Source organism: Bombus fervidus, chromosome 5 (genome assembly GCF_041682495.2).
Source record: "Bombus fervidus isolate BK054 chromosome 5, iyBomFerv1, whole genome shotgun sequence".
Taxonomy (NCBI): domain Eukaryota; kingdom Metazoa; phylum Arthropoda; class Insecta; order Hymenoptera; family Apidae; genus Bombus; species Bombus fervidus.
The window spans coordinates 4867618-4892147 of NC_091521.1; positions in this window are offsets into that span (position 1 = coordinate 4867618).

Below are 24530 nucleotides of genomic sequence, written 5' to 3' on the forward strand. Positions count from 1 at the left end.
ACCTTATAACGTATAACGTTATGTAGCATTACGCTATAACGTATAACGTTATATACTGTTACCTTATAACGTATAACGTTATGTAGCATTACGTTATAACGTATATCCTTATATATTGTTACGTTATAACGTATAACGTTGTATACTATTACGTTATAACGTATAACGTTATGTAACACGACGTTATAACGTATAACGTTGTATACTAGTACGTTATAACGTATAACGTTATGTAGCATTACGTTATAACGTATAACGTTGTATACTACTACCTTATAACGTATAACGTTATGTAGCATTACGTTATAACGTATAACGTTATGTAGCATTATGCTATAACATATAACGTTGTATACTATAACCTTATAACGTATAATGTTATGTAGCATTACGTTATAACGTATAACGTTGTATATTATTACGTTATAACGTATAACGTTATGTAGCATTACGTTATAACGTATAACGTTGTATATTATTACGTTATAACGTATAACGTTATGTAGCATTACGTTATAACGTATAACGTTGTATACTATTACGTTATAACGTATAACGATATGTAGCATTACGTTATAACGTATAACGTTGTATACTATTACGTTATAACGTATAACGTTAGATAGCATTACGTTATAACGTATAACGTTGTATACTCTTACGTTATAACGTATAACGATATGTAGCATTACGTTATAACGTATAACGTTGTATACTATTACGTTATAACGTATAACGTTATATAGCATTACGTTATAACGTATAACGTTGTATACTATTACCTTATAACGTATAACGTTATGTAGCACGACGTTATAACGTATAACGTTATGTAGCACCACGTTATAACGTATAACGTTATGTAGCACTACGTTATAACGTATAACGTTGTATACTATTACGTTATAACGTATAACGATATGTAGCATTACGTTATAACGTATAACGTTGTATACTATTACGTTATAACGTATAACGTTAGATAGCATTACGTTATAACGTATAACGTTGTATACTATTACCTTATAACGTATAACGTTATGTAGCACGACGTTATAACGTATAACGTTATGTAGCACCACGTTATAACGTATAACGTTATGTAGCACTACGTTATAACGTATAACGTTGTATACTATTACGTTATAACGTATAACGTTATGTACTGTTACCTTATAACGTATAACGTTATGTAGCATTTCGTTATAACGTATTTCGTTGTATACTATTACGTTATAACGTATATCCTTATATATTGTTACCTTATAACGTTATACGTTGTATACTATTACCTTATAACGTATAACGTTATGTAGCATTAGGTTATAACGTATAACGTTGTATACTATTACGTTATAATGTATAACGTTATGTAGCATTACGTTATAACGTATAACGTTATATAATATTACCTTATAACGTATAACGTTATGTAGCATTACGCTATAACGTATAACGTTATATACTATTACCTTATAACGTATAACGTTATGTAGCATTACGTTATAACGTATAACGTTGTATACTATTACGTTATAACGTATAACGATATGTAGCATTACGTCATAACGTATAACGTTGTATACTATTACGTTATAACGCATAACGTTATGTAGCATTACGTTATAACGTATAACGTTGTATACTATTACGTTATAACGTATAACGTTATGTAACACGACGTTATAACGTATAACGTTATGTAGCATTATGCTATAACATATAACGTTGTATACTGTAACCTTATAACGTATAATGTTATGTAGCATTACGTTATAACGTATAACGTTGTATATTATTACGTTATAACGTATAACGTTATGTAGCATTACGTTATAACGTATTTCGTTGTATACTATTACGCTATAACGTATTTCGTTGTATACTATTACGTTATAACGTATAACGTTATGTAGCATTACGTTATAACGTATATCCTTATATATTGTTACCTTATAACGTTATACGTTGTATACTATTACCTTATAACGTATAACGTTATGTAGCATTAGGTTATAACGTATAACGTTGTATAGTATTACGTTATAACGTATAACGTTATGTAGCATTACGTTATAACGTATAACGTTATATACTATTACCTTATAACGTATAACGTTATGTAGCATTACGTTATAACGTATTTCGTTGTATACTATTACGTTATAACGTATAACGTTATGTAGCATTACGTTATAACGTATAACGTTATGTAGCATTACGTTATAACGTATATCCTTATATATTGTTACGTTATAACGTATAACGTTGTATACTATTACGTTATAACGTATAACGTTATGTAACACGACGTTATAACGTATAACGTTGTATACTAGTACGTTATAACGTATAACGTTATGTAGCATTACGTTATAACGTATAACGTTGTATACTACTACCTTATAACGTATAACGTTATGTAGCATTACGTTATAACGTATAACGTTATGTAGCATTGTGCTATAACATATAACGTTGTATACTATAACCTTATAACGTATAATGTTATGTAGCATTACGTTATAACGTATAACGTTGTATATTATTACGTTATAACGTATAACGTTATGTAGCATTACGTTATAACGTATAACGTTGTATATTATTACGTTATAACGTATAACGTTATGTAGCATTACGTTATAACGTATAACGTTGTATACTATTACGTTATAACGTATAACGATATGTAGCATTACGTTATAACGTATAACGTTGTATACTATTACGTTATAACGTATAACGTTAGATAGCATTACGTTATAACGTATTACGTTGTATACTATTACGTTATAACGTATAACGTTATGTAGCACGACGTTATAACGTATAACGTTATGTAGCACCACGTTATAACGTATAACGTTATGTAGCACTCCGTTATAACGTATAACGTTGTATATTATTACGTTATAACGTATAACGTTATGTAGCATTACGTTATAACGTATAACGTTGTATACTATTACGTTATAACGTATAACGATATGTAGCATTACGTTATAACGTATATCGTTGTATACTATTACGTTATAACGTATAACGTTATGTAGCATTACGTTATAACGTATAACGTTGTATACTATTACGTTATAACGTATAACGTTATGTAGCATTACGTTATAACGTATAACGTTGTATACTATTACGTTATAACGTATAACGATATGTAGCATTACGTCATAACGTATAACGTTGTATACTATTACGTTATAACGCATAACGTTATGTAGCATTACGTTATAACGTATAACGTTGTATACTATTACGTTATAACGTATAACGTCATGTAACACGACGTTATAACGTATAACGTTATGTAGCATTATGCTATAACATATAACGTTGTATACTATAACCTTATAACCTATAATGTTATGTAGCATTACGTTATAACGTATAACGTTGTATATTATTACGTTATAACGTATAACGTTATGTAGCATTACGTTATAACGTATAACGTTGTATATTATTACGTTATAACGTATAACGTTATGTAGCATTACGTTATAACGTATAACGTTGTATACTATTACGTTATAACGTATGACGATATGTAGCATTACGTTATAACGTATAACGTTGTATACTATTACGTTATAACGTATAACGTTATGTAGCATTACGTTATAACGTATAACGTTGTATACTATTACGTTATAACGTATAACGTTATGTACTGTTACCTTATAACGTATAACGTTATGTAGCATTTCGTTCTAACGTATTTCGTTGTATACTATTACGTTATAACGTATAACGTTATGTAGCATTACGTTATAACGTATATCCTTATATATTGTTACCTTATAACGTTATACGTTGTATACTATTACCTTATAACGTATAACGTTATGTAGCATTAGGTTATAACGTATAACGTTGTATACTATTACGTTATAACGTATAACGTTATGTAGCATTACGTTATAACGTATAACGTTATATAATATTACCTTATAACGTATAACGTTATGTAGCATTACGCTATAACGTATAACGTTATATACTATTACCTTATAACGTATAACGTTATGTAGCATTACGTTATAACGTATTTCGTTGTATACTATTACGTTATAACGTATAACGATATGTAGCATTACGTCATAACGTATAACGTTGTATACTATTACGTTATAACGTATAACGTTATGTAGCATTACGTTATAACGTATAACGTTGTATACTATTACGTTATAACGTATAACGTTATGTAACACGACGTTAGAACGTATAACGTTGTATACTAGTACGTTATAACGTATAACGTTATGCAGCATTACGTTATAACGTATAACGTTGTATACTACTACCTTATAACGTATAACGTTATGTAGCATTACGTTATAACGTATAACGTTATGTAGCATTATGCTATAACATATAACGTTGTATACTATAACCTCATAACGTATAATGTTATGTAGCATTACGTTATAACGTATAACGTTGTATATTATTACGTTATAACGTATAACGTTATGTAGCATTACGTTATAACGTATAACGTTGTATACTATTACGTTATAACGTATAACGATATGTAGCATTACGTTATAACGTATAACGTTGTATACTATTACGTTATAACGTATAACGTTATATAGCATTACGTTATAACGTATAACGTTGTATACTATTACCTTATAACGTATAACGTTATGTAGCACGACGTTATAACGTATAACGTTATGTAGCACCACGTTATAACGTATAACGTTATGTAGCACTACGTTATAACGTATAACGTTGTATACTATTACGTTATAACGTATAACGTTATGTACTGTTACCTTATAACGTATAACGTTATGTAGCATTTCGTTATAACGTATTTCGTTGTATACTATTACGTTATAACGTATATCCTTATATATTGTTACCTTATAACGTTATACGTTGTATACTATTACCTTATAACGTATAACGTTATGTAGCATTAGGTTATAACGAATAACGTTGTATACTATTACGTTATAATGTATAACGTTATGTAGCATTACGTTATAACGTATAACGTTATATAATATTACCTTATAACGTATAACGTTATGTAGCATTACGCTATAACGTATAACGTTATATACTATTACCTTATAACGTATAACGTTATGTAGCATTACGTTATAACGTATAACGTTGTATACTATTACGTTATAACGTATAACGATATGTAGCATTACGTCATAACGTATAACGTTGTATACTATTACGTTATAACGCATAACGTTATGTAGCATTACGTTATAACGTATAACGTTGTATACTATTACGTTATAACGTATAACGTTATGTAACACGACGTTATAACGTATAACGTTATGTAGCATTATGCTATAACATATAACGTTGTATACTATAACCTTATAACGTATAACGTTATGTAGCATTACGTTATAACGTATAACGTTATGTAGCATTATGCTATAACATATAACGCTGTATACTATAACCTCATAACGTATAATGTTATGTAGCATTACGTTATAACGTATAACGTTGTATATTATTACGTTATAACGTATAACGTTATGTAGCATTACGTTATAACGTATAACGTTGTATACTATTACGTTATAACGTATAACGATATGTAGCATTACGTTATAACGTATAACGTTGTATACTATTACGTTATAACGTATAACGTTAGATAGCATTACGTTATAACGTATAACGTTGTATACTATTACCTTATAACGTATAACGTTATGTAGCACGACGTTATAACGTATAACGTTATGTAGCACCACGTTATAACGTATAACGTTATGTAGCACTACGTTATAACGTATAACGTTGTATACTATTACGTTATAACGTATAACGTTATGTACTGTTTCCTTATAACGTATAACGTTATGTAGCATTTCGTTATAACGTATTTCGTTGTATACTATTACGTTATAACGTATATCCTTATATATTGTTACCTTATAACGTTATACGTTGTATACTATTACCTTATAACGTATAACGTTATGTAGCATTAGGTTATAACGTATAACGTTGTATACTATTACGTTATAATGTATAACGTTATGTAGCATTACGTTATAACGTATAACGTTATATAATATTACCTTATAACGTATAACGTTATGTAGCATTACGCTATAACGTATAACGTTATATACTATTACCTTATAACGTATAACGTTATGTAGCATTACGTTATAACGTATAACGTTGTATACTATTACGTTATAACGTATAACGTTAGATAGCATTACGTTATAACGTATAACGTTGTATACTATTACCTTATAACGTATAACGTTATGTAGCACGACGTTATAACGTATAACGTTATGTAGCACCACGTTATAACGTATAACGTTATGTAGCACTACGTTATAACGTATAACGTTGTATACTATTACGTTATAACGTATAACGTTATGTACTGTTACCTTATAACGTATAACGTTATGTAGCATTTCGTTATAACGTATTTCGTTGTATACTATTACGTTATAACGTATATCCTTATATATTGTTACCTTATAACGTTATACGTTGTATACTATTACCTTATAACGTATAACGTTATGTAGCATTAGGTTATAACGTATAACGTTGTATACTATTACGTTATAATGTATAACGTTATGTAGCATTACGTTATAACGTATAACGTTATATAATATTACCTTATAACGTATAACGTTATGTAGCATTACGCTATAACGTATAACGTTATATACTATTACCTTATAACGTATAACGTTATGTAGCATTACGTTATAACGTATAACGTTGTATACTATTACGTTATAACGTATAACGATATGTAGCATTACGTCATAACGTATAACGTTGTATACTATTACGTTATAACGCATAACGTTATGTAGCATTACGTTATAACGTATAACGTTGTATACTATTACGTTATAACGTATAACGTTATGTAACACGACGTTATAACGTATAACGTTATGTAGCATTATGCTATAACATATAACGTTGTATACTGTAACCTTATAACGTATAATGTTATGTAGCATTACGTTATAACGTATAACGTTGTATATTATTACGTTATAACGTATAACGTTATGTAGCATTACGTTATAACGTATTTCGTTGTATACTATTACGCTATAACGTATTTCGTTGTATACTATTACGTTATAACGTATAACGTTATGTAGCATTACGTTATAACGTATATCCTTATATATTGTTACCTTATAACGTTATACGTTGTATACTATTACCTTATAACGTATAACGTTATGTAGCATTAGGTTATAACGTATAACGTTGTATAGTATTACGTTATAACGTATAACGTTATGTAGCATTACGTTATAACGTATAACGTTATATACTATTACCTTATAACGTATAACGTTATGTAGCATTACGTTATAACGTATTTCGTTGTATACTATTACGTTATAACGTATAACGTTATGTACCATTACGTTATAACGTATATCCTTATATATTGTTACCTTATAACGTTATACGTTGTATACTATTACCTTATAACGTATAACGTTATGTAGCATTAGGTTATAACGTATAACGTTGTATACTATTACGTTATAACGTATAACGTTATGTAGCATTACGTTATAACGTATATCCTTATATATTGTTACCTTATAACGTTATACGTTGTATACTATTACCTTATAACGTATAACGTTATGTAGCATTACGTTATAACGTATAACGTTGTATACTATTACCTTATAACGTATAACGTTATGTAGCATTACGCTATAACGTATAACGTTATATACTATTACCTTATAACGTATAACGTTATGTAGCATTACGTTATAACGTATTGCGTTGTATACTATTACGTTATAACGTATAACGTTGTATACTATTACGTTATAACGTATAACGTTATGTAGTATTACGTTATAACGTATAACGTTGTATACTATTACGTTATAACGTATAACGATATGTAGCATTACGTTATAACGTATAACGTTGTATACCATTACGTTATAACGTATAACGTTATGTAGCATTACGTTATAACGTATAACGTTGTATACTATTACGTTATAACGTATAACGTTATGTAGCACGACGTTATAACGTATAACGTTATGTAGCATTACGTTATAACGTATAACGTTGTATACTATTACGTTATAACGTATAACGTTATGTAGCATTACGTTATAACGTATAACGTTGTATACTATTACGTTATAACGTATAACGTTATGTAGCACTACGTTATAACGTATAACGTTGTATACTATTACGTTATAACGTATAACGATATGTAGCATTACGTTATAACGTATAACGTTATGTACTGTTACCTTATAACGTATAACGTTATGTAGCATTACGTTATAACGTATAACGTTGTATACTATTACGTTATAACGTATAACGTTATGTAGCATTACGTTATAACGTATGACGATATGTAGCATTACGTTATAACGTATAACGTTGTATACTATTACGTTATAACGTATAACGTTATGTAGCATTACGTAATAACGTATAACGTTGTATACTATTACGTTATAACGTATAACGATATGTAGCTTTACGTTATAACGTATAACGTTATGTAGCATTACGTTATAACGTATAACGTTGTATACTATTACGTTATAACGTATAACGTTATGTAGCACGACGTTATAACGTATAACGTTATGTAGCATCACGTTATAACGTATAACGTTATGTAGCACTACGTTATATCGTATAACGCTATGTACTGTTACCTTTTAACGTACAACGTTATGTAGCATTACGTTATAACGTATATCCTTATATATTGTTACCTTATAACGTTATACGTTGTATACTATTACCTTATAACGTATAACGTTCTGTAGCATTAGGTTATAACGTATAACGTTGTATACTATTACGTTATAACGTATAACGTTATGTAGCATTACGTTATAGCGTATAACGTTATATAATATTACCTTTTAACGTATAACGTTATGTGGCATTACGTTATAACGTATAACGTTGTATACTATTACGTTATAATGTATAACGATATGTAGCATTACGTTATAACGTATAACGTTGTATACTATTACCTTATAACGTATAACGTTAGATAGCATTACGTTATAACGTATAACGTTGTATACTATTACGTTATAACGTATAACGTTACGTAGCACGACGTTATAACGTATAACGTTATGTAGCATTACGTTATAACGTATAACGTCGTATACTATTACGTTATAACGTATAACGTTATGTAGCATTACGTTATAACGTATAACGTTGTATACTATTACGTTATAACGTATAACGTTATGTAGCATTACGTTATAACGTATGACGATATGTAGCATTACGTTATAACGTATAACGTTGTATACTATTACGTTATAACGTATAACGTTATGTAGCATTACGTAATAACGTATAACGTTGTATACTATTACGTTATAACGTATAACGATATGTAGCTTTACGTTATAACGTATAACGTTATGTAGCATTACGTTATAACGTATAACGTTGTATACTATTACGTTATAACGTATAACGTTATGTAGCATTACGTTATAACGTATAACGTTGTATACTATTACGTTATAACGTATAACGTTATGTAGCACGACGTTATAACATATAACGTTGTATCCTAGTACGTTATAACGTATAACGTTATGTAGCATTACGTTATAACGTATAACGTTGTATACTACTACCTTATAACGTATAACGTCATGTAGCATTACGTTATAACGTTTAACGTTATGTAGCATTATGCTATAACATATAACGTTGTATACTATAACCTTATAACGTATAATGTTATGTAGCATTACGTTATAACGTATAACTTTGTATACTATTACGTTATAACGTATAACGTTATGTAGCATTACGTTATAACGTATAACGTTGTATACTATTACGTTATAACGTATAACGATATGTAGCATTACGTTATAACGTATAACGTTGTATAATATTACGTTATAACGTATAACGTTAGATAGCATTACGTTATAACGTATAACGTTGTATACTATTACATTATAACGTATAACGTTATGTAGCATTACGTTATAACGTATAACGTTGTATACTATTACGTTATTACGTATAACGTTATGTAGCACGACGTTATAACGTATAACGTTATGTAGCATTACGTTATAACGTATAACGTTGTATACTATTACGTTATAACGTATAACGATATGTAGCATTACGTTATAACGTATAACGTTGTATAATATTACGTTATAACGTATAACGTTAGATAGCATTACGTTATAACGTATAACGTTGTATACTATTACATTATAACGTATAACGTTATGTAGCATTACGTTATAACGTATAACGTTGTATACTATTACGTTATTACGTATAACGTTATGTAGCACGACGTTATAACGTATAACGTTATGTAGCACTACGTTATAACGTATAACGTTGTATACTATTACGTTATAACGTATAACGATATGTAGCATTACGTTATAACGTATAACGTTATGTACTGTTACCTTATAACGTATAACGTTATGTAGCATTACGTTATAACGTATAACGTTGTATACTCTTACGTTATAACGTATAACGTTATGTAGCATTACGTTATAACGTATGACGATATGTAGCATTACGTTATAACGTATAACGTTGTATACTATTACGTTATAACGTATAACGTTATGTAGCATTACGTAATAACGTATAACGTTGTATACTATTACGTTATAACGTATAACGATATGTAGCTTTACGTTATAACGTATAACGTTATGTAGCATTACGTTATAACGTATAACGTTGTATACTATTACGTTATAACGTATAACGTTATGTAGCACGACGTTATAACGTATAACGTTATGTAGCATCACGTTATAAGGTATAACGTTATGTAGCACTACGTTATATCGTATAACGCTATGTACTGTTACCTTTTAACGTATAACGTTATGTAGCATTACGTTATAACGTATATCCTTATATATTGTTACCTTATAACGTTATACGTTGTATACTATTACCTTATAACGTATAACGTTCTGTAGCATTAGGTTATAACGTATAACGTTGTATACTATTACGTTATAACGTATAACGTTATGTAGCATTACGTTATAGCGTATAACGTTATATAATATTACCTTTTAACGTATAACGTTATGTGGCATTACGTTATAACGTATAACGTTGTATACTATTACGTTATAATGTATAACGATATGTAGCATTACGTTATAACGTATAACGTTGTATACTATTACCTTATAACGTATAACGTTAGATAGCATTACGTTATAACGTATAACGTTGTATACTATTACGTTATAACGTATAACGTTACGTAGCACGACGTTATAACGTATAACGTTATGTAGCATTACGTTATAACGTATAACGTCGTATACTATTACGTTATAACGTATAACGTTATGTAGCATTACGTTATAACGCATAACGTTGTATACTATTACGTTATAACGTATAACGTTATGTAGCATTACGTTATAACGTATGACGATATGTAGCATTACGTTATATCGTATAACGTTGTATACTATTACGTTATAACGTATAACGTTATGTAGCATTACGTAATAACGTATAACGTTGTATACTATTACGTTATAACGTATAACGATATGTAGCTTTACGTTATAACGTATAACGTTATGTAGCATTACGTTATAACGTATAACGTTGTATACTATTACGTTATAACGTATAACGTTATGTAGCATTACGTTATAACGTATAACGTTGTATACTATTACGTTATAACGTATAACGTTATGTAGCACGACGTTATAACATATAACGTTGTATACTAGTACGTTATAACGTATAACGTTATGTAGCATTACGTTATAACGTATAACGTTGTATACTACTACCTTATAACGTATAACGTCATGTAGCATTACGTTATAACGTTTAACGTTATGTAGCATTATGCTATAACATATAACGTTGTATACTATAACCTTATAACGTATAATGTTATGTAGCATTACGTTATAACGTATAACTTTGTATACTATTACGTTATAACGTATAACGTTATGTAGCATTACGTTATAACGTATAACGTTGTATACTATTACGTTATAACGTATAACGATATGTAGCATTACGTTATAACGTATAACGTTGTATAATATTACGTTATAACGTATAACGTTAGATAGCATTACGTTATAACGTATAACGTTGTATACTATTACATTATAACGTATAACGTTATGTAGCATTACGTTATAACGTATAACGTTGTATACTATTACGTTATTACGTATAACGTTATGTAGCACGACGTTATAACGTATAACGTTATGTAGCACCACGTTATAACGTATAACGTTATGTAGCACTACGTTATAACGTATAACGTTGTATACTATTACGTTATAACGTATAACGATATGTAGCATTACGTTATAACGTATAACGTTATGTACTGTTACCTTATAACGTATAACGTTATGTAGCATTACGTTATAACGTATAACGTTGTATACTATTACGTTATAACGTATAACGTTATGTAGCATTACGTTATAACGTATGACGATATGTAGCATTACGTTATAACGTATAACGTTGTATACTATTACGTTATAACGTATAACGTTATGTAGCATTACGTAATAACGTATAACGTTGTATACTATTACGTTATAACGTATAACGATATGTAGCTTTACGTTATAACGTATAACGTTATGTAGCATTACGTTATAACGTATAACGTTATGTAGCACGACGTTATAACGTATAACGTTATGTAGCATCACGTTATAACGTATAACGTTATGTAGCACTACGTTATATCGTATAACGCTATGTACTGTTACCTTTTAACGTATAACGTTATGTAGCATTACGTTATAACATATATCCTTATATATTGTTATCTTATAACGTTATACGTTGTATACTATTACCTTATAACGTATAACGTTCTGTAGCATTAGGTTATAACGTATAACGTTGTATACTATTACGTTATAACGTATAACGTTATGTAGCATTACGTTATAGCGTATAACGTTATATAATATTACCTTTTAACGTATAACGTTATGTGGCATTACGTTATAACGTATAACGTTGTATACTATTACGTTATAATGTATAACGATATGTAGCATTACGTTATAACGTATAACGTTGTATACTATTACCTTATAACGTATAACGTTAGATAGCATTACGTTATAACGTATAACGTTGTATACTATTACATTATAACGTATAACGTTATGTAGCATTACGTTATAACGTATAACGTTGTATACTATTACGTTATCACGTATAACGTTATGTAGCACGACGTTATAACGTATAACGTTATGTAGCACCACGTTATAACGTATAACGTTATGTAGCACTACGTTATAACGTATAACGTTGTATACTATTACGTTATAACGTATAACGATATGTAGCATTACGTTATAACGTATAACGTTATGTACTGTTACCTTATAACGTATAACGTTATGTAGCATTACGTTATAACGTATTTCGTTGTATACTATTACGTTATAACGTATAACGTTATGTAGCATTACGTTATAACGTATATCCTTATATATTGTTACCTTATAACGTTATACGTTGTATACTATTACCTTATAACGTATAACGTTATGTAGCATTAGGTTATAACGTATAACGTTGTATACTATTACGTTATAACGTATAACGTTATGTAGCATTACGTTATAACGTATAACGTTGTATACTATTACGTTATAACGTATAACGTTATGTAGCATTACGTTATAACGTATAACGTTGTATACTATTACGTTATAACGTATAACGATATGTAGCATTACGTTATAACGTATAACGTTGTATACTATTACGTTATAACGTATAACGTTATGTAGCATTACGTTATAACGTATAACGTTGTATACTATTACGTTATAACGTATAACGTTATGTAGCACGACGTTATAACGTATAACGTTGTATACTAGTACGTTATAACGTATAACGTTATGTAGCATTACGTTATAACGTATAACGTTGTATACTACTACCTTATAACGTATAACGTTATGTAGCATTACGTTATAACGTATTTCGTTGTATACTATTACGTTATAACGTATAACGTTATGTAGCATTTCGTTATAACGTATATCCTTATATATTGTTACCTTATAACGTTATACGTTGTATACTATTACCTTATAACGTATAACGTTATGTAGCATTACGTTATAACGTATAACGTTGTATACTATTACGTTATAACGTATAACGTTATGTAGCACGACGTTATAACGTATAACGTTGTATACTAGTTCGTTATAACGTATAAAGTTATGTAGCATTACGCTATAACGTATAACGTTATATACTATTACCTTATAACGTATAACGTTATGTAGCATTACGTTATAACGTATAACGTTGTATACTATTACGTTATAACGTATAACGTTATGTAGCATTACGTTATAACGTATAACGTTCTATACTATTACGTTATAACGTATAACGTTATGTAGCACTACGTTATAACGTATAACGTTATATACTATTACCTTATAACGTACAACGTTATGTAGCATTACGTAATAACGTATAACGTTATATACTCTTACCTTATAACGTATAACGTTATGTAGCACTACGTTATATCGTATAACGTTATGTAGCACCGCGTTATAACGTATAACGTTATGTAGCACTACGTTATATCGTATAACGCTATGTACTGTTACCTTATAACGTATTACGTTATGTAGCATTACGTTATAACGTATAACGTTATATACTATTACCTTATAACGTATAACGTTATGTAGCATTACGCTATAACGTATAACGTTATATACTATTACCTTATAACGTATAACGTTATGTAGCATTACGTTATAACGTATTTCGTTGTATCCAATTACGTTATAACGCATAACGTTGTATACTATTACGTTATAACGTATAACGTTATGTAGTATTACGTTATAACGTATAACGTTGTATACTATTACGTTATAACGTATAACGATATGTAGCATTACGTTATAACGTATAACGTTGTATACTATTACGTTATAACGTATAACGTTATGTAGCATTACGTTATAACGTATAACGTTGTATACTATTACGTTATAACGTATAACGTTATGTGGCACGACGTTATAACGAATAACGTTATGTAGCATTATGCTATAACATATAACGTTGTATACTATAACCTTATAACGTATAATGTTATGTAGCATTACGTTATAACGTATAACGTTGTATACTATTCCGTTATAACGTATAACGTTATGTAGCATTACGTTATAACGTATAACGTTGTATACTATTACCTTATAACGTATAATGTTATGTAGCATTACGCCATAACGTATAACGTTATATACGCTTACCTTATAACGTATAACGTTATGTAGCATTACGTTATAACGTATTTCGTTATATATTGTTACCTTATAACGTTATACGTTATATACTATTACCTTATAACGTATAACGTTATGTAGCGTTACGTTATAACGTATAACGTTGTATACTATTACGTTATAACGTATAACGTTATGTAGCACTACGTAATAACGTATAACGTTATATACTCTTACCTTATAACGTATAACGTTATGTAGCACTACGTTATAACGTATAACGTTATGTAGCACTACGTTATATCGTATAACGCTATGTACTGTTACCTTATAACGTATTACGTTATGTAGCATTACGTTATAACGTATAACGTTATATACTATTACCTTATAACGTATAACGTTATGTAGCATTACGCTATAACGTATAACGTTATATACTATTACCTTATAACGTATAACGTTATGTAGCATTACGTTATAACGTATTGCGTTGTATACTATTACGTTATAACGTATAACGTTGTATACTATTACGTTATAACGTATAACGTTATGTAGTATTACGTTATAACGTATAACGTTGTATACTATTACGTTATAACGTATAACGATATGTAGCATTACGTTATAACGTATAACGTTGAATACTATTACGTTATAACGTATAACGTTATGTAGCATTACGTTATAACGTATAACGTTGTATACTATTACGTTATAACGTATAACGTTATGTAGCACGACGTTATAACGTATAACGTTATGTAGCATTATGCTATAACATATAACGTTGTATACTATAACCTTATAACGTATAATGTTCTGTAGCATTACGTTATAACGTATAACGTTGTATACTATTACGTTATAACGTATAACGTTATGTAGCATTACGTTATAACGTATAACGTTGTATACTATTACCTTATAACGTATAATGTTATGTAGCATTACGCCATAACGTATAACGTTATATACGCTTACCTTATAACGTATAACGTTATGTAGCATTACGTTATAACGTATTTCGTTATATATTGTTACCTTATAACGTTATACGTTATATACTATTACCTTATAACGTATAACGTTATGTAGCATTACGCTATAGCGTATAACGTTATGTAGCATTACGCTATAACGTATAACGTTGTATACTATTACGTTATAACGTATAACGATATGTAGCATTACGTTATAACGTATAACGTTGTATACTATTACGTTATAACGTATAACGTTATGTAGCATTACGTTATAACGTATAACGTTGTATACTATTACGTTATAACGTATAACGTTATGTAGCACGACGTTATAACGTATAACGTTATGTAGCAGGACGTTATAACGTATAACGTTATGTAGCATTATGCTATAACATATAACGTCGTATACTATTACGTTATAACGTATAACGTTATGGAGCATTACGTTATAACGTATAACGTTGTATACTATTACGTTATAACGTAGAACGTTATGTAGCATTACGTTATAACGTATAACGTTGTATACTATTACGTTATAACGTATAACGTTATGTAGCATTACGTTATAACGTATGACGATATGTAGCATTACGTTATAACGTATAACGTTGTATACTATTACGTTATAACGTATAACGTTATGTAGCATTACGTAATAACGTATAACGTTGTATACTATTACGTTATAACGTATAACGATATGTAGCTTTACGTTATAACGTATAACGTTATGTAGCATTACGTTATAACGTATAACGTTGTATACTATTACGTTATAACGTATAACGTTATGTAGCACGACGTTATAACGTATAACGTTGTATACTAGTACGTTATAACGTATAACGTTATGTAGCATTACGTTATAACGTATAACGTTGTATACTACTACCTTATAACGTATAACGTCATGTAGCATTACGTTATAACGTTTAACGTTATGTAGCATTATGCTATAACATATAACGTTGTATACTATAACCTTATAACGTATAATGTTATGTAGCATTACGTTATAACGTATAACTTTGTATACTATTACGTTATAACGTATAACGTTATGTAGCATTACGTTATAACGTATAACGTTGTATACTATTACGTTATAACGTATAACGATATGTAGCATTACGTTATAACGTATAACGTTGTATACTATTACGTTATAATTTATAGCGTTAGATAGCATTACGTTATAACGTATAACGTTGTATACTATTACATTATAACGTATAACGTTATGTAGCATTACGTTATAACGTATAACGTTGTATACTCTTACGTTATTACGTATAACGTTATGTAGCACGACGTTATAACGTATAACGTTATGTAGCACCACGTTATAACGTATAACGTTATGTAGCACTACGTTATAACGTATAACGTTGTATACTATTACGTTATAACGTATAACGATATGTAGCATTACGTTATAACGTATAACGTTATGTACTGTTACCTTATAACGTATAACGTTATGTAGCATTACGTTATAACGTATTTCGTTGTATACTATTACGTTATAACGTATAACGTTATGTAGCATTACGTTATAACGTATATCCTTATATATTGTTACCTTATAACTTTATACGTTGTATACTATTACCTTATAACGTATAACGTTATGTAGCATTAGGTTATAACGTATAACGTTGTATACTATTACGTTATAACGTATAACGTTATGTAGCATTACGTTGTAACGTACAACGTTGTATACTATTACGTTATAACGTATAACGTTATGTAGCATTACGTTATAACGTATAACGTTGTATACTATTACGTTATAACGTATAACGTTATGTAGCATTACGTTATAACGTATAACTTTGTATACTATTACGTTATAACGTATAACGTTATGTAGCACGACGTTATAACGTATAACTTTGTATACTAGTACGTTATAACGTATAACGTTGTGTAGCATTACGTTATAACGTATAACGTTGTATACTACTACCTTATAACGTATAACGTTATGTAGCATTACGTTTTAACGTATAACGTTATGTAGCATTATGCTATAACATATAACGTTGTATACTATAACCTTATAACGTATAATGTTATGTAGCATTACGTTATAACGTATAACGTTGTATACTATTACGTTATAACGTATAACGTTATGTAGCACTACGTTATAACGTATAACGTTGTATACTATTACGTTATAACGTATAACGTTATGTAGCACTACGTTATAACGTATAACGTTATATACTCTTACCTTATAACGTATAACGTTATGTAGCGTTACGTTATAACGTATAACGTTGTATACTATTACGTTATAACGTATAACGTTATGTAGCATTACGTTATAACGTATAACGTTATATACGCTTACCTTATAACGTATAACGTTATGTAGCATTACGTTATGACGTATTTCCTTATATATTGTTACCTTATAACGTATAACGTTATGTAGCATTACGTTATAACGTATTTCGTTGTATACTATTACGTTATTACGTATTTCGTTGTATACTATTACGTTATAACGTATAACGTTATGTAGCATTACGTTATAACGTATATCCTTATATATTGTTACCTTATAACGTTATACGTTGTATACTATTACCTGATAACGTATAACGTTATGTAGCATTAGGTTATAACGTATAACGTTGTATACTATTACGTTATAACGTATAACGTTATGTAGCATTACGTTATAACGTATAACGTTATATAATATTACCTTATAACGTATAACGTTATGTAGCATTACGCTATAACGTATAACGTTATATACTACTACCTTATAACGTATAACGTCATGTAGCATTACGTTATAACGTTTAACGTTATGTAGCATTATGCTATAACATATAACGTTGTATACTATAACCTTATAACGTATAATGTTATGTAGCATTACGTTATAACGTATAACTTTGTATACTATTACGTTATAACGTATAACGTTATGTAGCATTACGTTATAACGTATAACGTTGTATACTATTACGTTATAACGTATAACGATATGTAGCATTACGTTATAACGTATAACGTTGTATACTATTACGTTATAATTTATAGCGTTAGATAGCATTACGTTATAACGTATAACGTTGTATACTATTACATTATAACGTATAACGTTATGTAGCATTACGTTATAACGTATAACGTTGTATACTCTTACGTTATTACGTATAACGTTATGTAGCACGACGTTATAACGTATAACGTTATGTAGCACCACGTTATAACGTATAACGTTATGTAGCACTACGTTATAACGTATAACGTTGTATACTATTACGTTATAACGTATAACGATATGTAGCATTACGTTATAACGTATAACGTTATGTACTGTTACCTTATAACGTATAACGTTATGTAGCATTACGTTATAACGTATTTCGTTGTATACTATTACGTTATAACGTATAACGTTATGTAGCATTACGTTATAACGTATATCCTTATATATTGTTACCTTATAACTTTATACGTTGTATACTATTACCTTATAACGTATAACGTTATGTAGCATTAGGTTATAACGTATAACGTTGTATACTATTACGTTATAACGTATAACGTTATGTAGCATTACGTTGTAACGTACAACGTTGTATACTATTACGTTATAACGTATAACGTTATGTAGCATTACGTTATAACGTATAACGTTGTATACTATTACGTTATAACGTATAACGTTATGTAGCATTACGTTATAACGTATAACTTTGTATACTATTACGTTATAACGTATAACGTTATGTAGCACGACGTTATAACGTATAACTTTGTATACTAGTACGTTATAACGTATAACGTTGTGTAGCATTACGTTATAACGTATAACGTTGTATACTACTACCTTATAACGTATAACGTTATGTAGCATTACGTTTTAACGTATAACGTTATGTAGCATTATGCTATAACATATAACGTTGTATACTATAACCTTATAACGTATAATGTTATGTAGCATTACGTTATAACGTATAACGTTGTATACTATTACGTTATAACGTATAACGTTATGTAGCACTACGTTATAACGTATAACGTTGTATACTATTACGTTATAACGTATAACGTTATGTAGCACTACGTTATAACGTATAACGTTATATACTCTTACCTTATAACGTATAACGTTATGTAGCGTTACGTTATAACGTATAACGTTGTATACTATTACGTTATAACGTATAACGTTATGTAGCATTACGTTATAACGTATAACGTTATATACGCTTACCTTATAACGTATAACGTTATGTAGCATTACGTTATGACGTATTTCCTTATATATTGTTACCTTATAACGTATAACGTTATGTAGCATTACGTTATAACGTATTTCGTTGTATACTATTACGTTATTACGTATTTCGTTGTATACTATTACGTTATAACGTATAACGTTATGTAGCATTACGTTATAACGTATATCCTTATATATTGTTACCTTATAACGTTATACGTTGTATACTATTACCTGATAACGTATAACGTTATGTAGCATTAGGTTATAACGTATAACGTTGTATACTATTACGTTATAACGTATAACGTTATGTAGCATTACGTTATAACGTATAACGTTATATAATATTACCTTATAACGTATAACGTTATGTAGCATTACGCTATAACGTATAACGTTATATACTCTTACCTTATAACGTATAACGTTATGTAGCATTACGTTATAACTTATACCGTTATATACTATTACCTTATAACGTATAACGTTATGTAGCATTACGCTATAGCGTATAACGTTATGTAGCATTACGCTATAACATATAACGTCGTATACTATTACGTTATAACGTATAACGTTATGGAGCATTACGTTATAACGTATAACGTTACATAGCATTACGTTATAACGTATAACGTTATATACTCTTACCTTATAACGTATAACGTTATGTAGCGTTACGTTATAACGTATAACGTTGTATACTATTACGTTATAACGTATAACGTTATGTAGCATTACGTTATAACGTATAACGTTATGTAGCACCACGTTATAACGTATAACGTTATGTAGCACTACGTTATAACGTATAACGTTGTATACTATTACGTTATAACGTATAACGATATGTAGCATGACGTTATAACGTATAACGTTATGTACTGTTACCTTATAACGTATAACGTTATGTAGCATTACGTTATAACGTATTTCGTTGTATACTATTACGTTATAACGTATAACGTTATGTAGCATTACGTTATAACGTATAACGTTATATAATATTACCTTATAACGTATAACGTTATGTAGCATTACGCTATAACGTATAACGTTATATACTATTACCTTATAACGTATAACGTTATGTAGCATTACGTTATAACGTATTTCGTTGTATACTATTACGTTATAACGTATTTCGTTGTATACTATTACGTTATAACGTATAACGTTATGTAGCATTACGTTATAACGTATATCCTTATATATTGTTACCTTATAACGTTATACGTTGTATACTATTACCTTATAACGTGTAACGTTATGTAGCATTAGGTTATAACGTATAACGTTGTATACTATTACGTTATAACGTATAACGTTATGTTGCATTACGTTATAACGTATAACGTTATATAATATTACCTTATAACGTATAACGTTATGTGGCATTACGCTATAACGTATAACGTTATATACTATTACCTTATAACGTATAACGTTATGTAGCATTACGTTATAACGTATTTCGTTGTATACTATTACGTTATAACGTATTTCGTTGTTTACTATTACCTTATAACGTATAACGTTATGTAGCATTACGTTATAACGTTATACGTTGTATACTATTACCTTATAACGTATAACGTTATGTAGCATTAGGTTATAACGTATAACGTTGTATACTATTACGTTATAACGTATAACGTTATGTAGCATTACGTTATAACGTATAACGTTATATAATATTACCTTATAACGTATAACGTTATGTAGCATTACGCTATAACGTATAACGTTATATAGTATTACCTTATAACGTATAACGTTATGTAGCATTACGTTATAACGTATTTCGTTGTATACTATTACGTTATAACGTATTTCGTTGTATACTATTACGTTATAACGTATAACGTTATGTAGCATTACGTTATAACGTATATCCTTATATATTGTTACCTTATAACGTTATACGTTGTATACTATTACCTTATAACGTATAACGTTATGTAGCATTATGTTATAACGTATAACGTTGTATACTATTACGTTATAACGTATAACGTTATGTAGCATTACGTTATAACGTATAACGTTATATAATATTACCTTATAACGTATAACGTTATGTAGCATTACGCTATAACGTATAACGTTATATACTATTACCTTATAACGTATAACGTTATGTAGCATTACGTTATAACGTATTTCGTTGTATACTATTACGTTATAACGTATTTCGTTGTATACTATTACGTTATAACGTATTTCGTTGTATACTATTACGTTATAACGTATAACGTTATGTAGCATTACGTTATAACGTATATCCTTATATATTGTTACCTTATAACGTTATACGTTGTATACTATTACGTTATAACGTATAACGTTATGTAGCACGACGTTATAACGTATAACGTTGTATACTAGTACGTTATAACGTATAACGTTATGTAGCATTACGTTATAACGTATAACGTTGTATACTACTACCTTATAACGTATAACGTTATGTAGCATTACGTTATAACGTATAACGTTATGTAGCATTATGCTATAACATATAACGTTGTATACTATAACCTTATAACGTATAATGTTATGTAGTGTCACGTCGGAGGCACAAAAGATCGCGAAATTAACAAATCGCAAATGATATCCTCGCGCCGCGGCACGAATGAAACGATTCTTTCACAAATAGGGTGAAGAAAATAGAATTTGATACGCAAAGATCAAATTTATTATAGAAAATCCAACTGAGTAACGGTTACAATATATAGATTCGAAGTATCACAATAGACTGTATTTACGCTCGTTTTGGAAGGTCGCTCTACCGAGGATCTAGTCCCTTTGGAGGGGGTCTCGTTAATCCATTGTTTCAACGGGTGTGGCCTTTAGAGTGTTCGGTCTATTTATTTACTAATCAGATGATTCCTTGAGTGTGTGACACTCCCCCCTTCTTAGATTCGCTTTACTCCGTGGAAGCGTATGGTTCTGGTGGGTCGTCTGATTTGGATGACCCCGCTATTTTCATCATCTGCGATGATTTGGTAAGTGACCGTCCTTGGTGCTGATGTTTGATCGATCCTGTTTACTCGAGCGGTAGGACAGAGTATTCTGATACATACATTTTTGGGAAGTGATCGGTGTAGACATTCGAAAAGTTTACATTTGTACATTTTTGGTAGGAATGATAATATAATGGTTTCCTGTCTGCAAAGGCACGAACATCAATCCTTCCAATTTGAAGACAGCAGTTGGGCAAGTTTTGACTGTCTGTTGATTATTAATTAATTTTGACCCGCATTCTGGTGAATTTTATTGCGTTCGGTTGAATTCTTTTAGAAATGTGGATGATTGCTGTTCGTTTACAATATTTGTCTAGGTAGTGACTATCGGCTAAGATGTATTGTTCTGAGTTGGTTAATATCAAGTCAGTTTCCATTATACAGAATTACAGAGAATACAGAGATTTGTTTGAAAGGTATCGGATAAATTTTAGTTATTTTACATTCATTGTGGTTTTCAATCTTGTGTATATTGTTGACAAGGTTTACGAATTGATCTGTTTCGGTGTCGTCTACCATGCGTTTGATAAGTGCGGTTTGGTATTTCAATTTCTCGCGCACATTGTATAGAAACGAAACCTCGCCGCCTCAACAATCAAGAATTGACTATTATTTCACTTTAATATAATTTGTTCTAATTTTGTACGTTTATGTCTACGTCTAAATACGTTTATTTAAATCATTGATTTTGTTTTGTACAGTTCATTGATTAATTGCAGAAATGAATAATAGAATAATTAGCATTCTATTCTATGTTTTTTTTTTTTTTTTTTTTTTTTTCATACAGTAATGTTTAGTAACATTTGATTTATGATATGACAATCATGTATACCACATATATATATCAATGGTATAAATATATACATAGACATGCAATATTTAA